The following is a 1,500-nucleotide window of genomic DNA, read 5'->3' on the forward strand; positions in this document are numbered from 1 at the left end:
ATTGTTCCTTCTAGTATAAAGTCTGATTCAAAGTCTGATAATGTAAATTCTGATAAGAAAAATGTTAACATAAACTCTGATGCTAAATCCGCTGCAAATGTTAACAAACTTAATAAGACCAAAGGATCCAAGCAAGTCTGGGTCCTTAAAACTAATAATTAGTGGTCCTTATGATTGCAGGGCAACAGGAAAAATATTCTAGTTCTGGACAGTGGATGTTCAGGTCATATGACTGGAAATAAGGCCCTGCTATCAGACTTTGTGGAGAAAGCTGGCCCAAGTGTTTCTTATGGAGATGGCAACATTGGAAAAACATTGGGATATGGCAATATCAATCTTGGGAATGTCATCATTAAAGAAGTAGCTCTGGTCTCAGGACTTAAACACAATCTTCTGAGTATAAGTCAAATCTGTGACAGAGGTTATCATGTTGATTTCTTTGAAGAACACTGTGAAATTGTGAGTAAATCTAAAGGCAAAGTTGTTCTGAAAGGATATAGACGTGGTAACATTTATGAAGCTAAGCTTTCAACAAGTGTTGATGGCTCTGCAATCTGTCTGTTAAGTAGAGCATCAATTGAAGAAAGCTGGAATTGGCATAAGAAACTCTCTCATTTAAATTTTAACAATATAAATGAACTGGTCAAGAAAGATCTTGTGAGAGGATTGCCAAACACAGTATTTGCTCCTGATGGTCTTTGTGATTCATGTCAGAAAGCCAAACAAAGAAAATCTTCATTCAAGAGCAAGACTGAATCATCAATTCTTGAGCCTTATCATCTTATACATGTTGATCTATTTGGTCCAGTAAATGTCATGTCTATTGCAAAGAAGAAGTATGCGTTGGTCATAGTGGATGAGTTCACCAGATACACATGGGTGTATTTCTTACACACAAAAAGTGAAACTGCATCTATCTTGATTGATCATGTCAAACAGCTGGATAAAATGGTCAAAGATTCTGTGAAAATTTTAAGGAGTGATAATGGCACTGAGTTCAAGAATCTGATAATGGAAGAGTTCTGCAAAAGCCATGGAATAAAGCAGGAATTTTCTGCTCCTGGAACTCCACATCAAAATGGAGTTGTTGAAAGGAAGAATAGAACTCTCATTGAAGCTGCACGTACAATGCTTGAAGAAGCAAAGCTTCCAACCTATTTCTGGGCTGAAGCTGTGCAGACTGCTTGTTTTACTCAAAATGCAACACTCATTAACAAGCATGGAAAAACACCATATGAGATGGTGAAGAAAAAGAAGCCAAATCTGAAATATTTTCATGTATTTGGATGCAAGTGTTTTGTTCTCAAGACTCATCCTGAACAGCTATCAAAGTTTGATCTAAAAGCTGATGAAGGAATCTTTGTTGGATATCCACTTTCCACAAAAGCCTTCAGAGTCTATAATTTGAGAACAAAAGTGGTCATGGAATCTATCAATGTCTCTTTTGATGACAAGAAGATCACTGGTCTTAAAGATTTCGTTGATCATGATCAGCTGAGA

The sequence above is a fragment of the Apium graveolens genome, chromosome 5, assembly GCF_009905375.1.
Source record: "Apium graveolens cultivar Ventura chromosome 5, ASM990537v1, whole genome shotgun sequence".
In the NCBI taxonomy this organism is placed as follows: Eukaryota; Viridiplantae; Streptophyta; class Magnoliopsida; order Apiales; family Apiaceae; genus Apium; species Apium graveolens.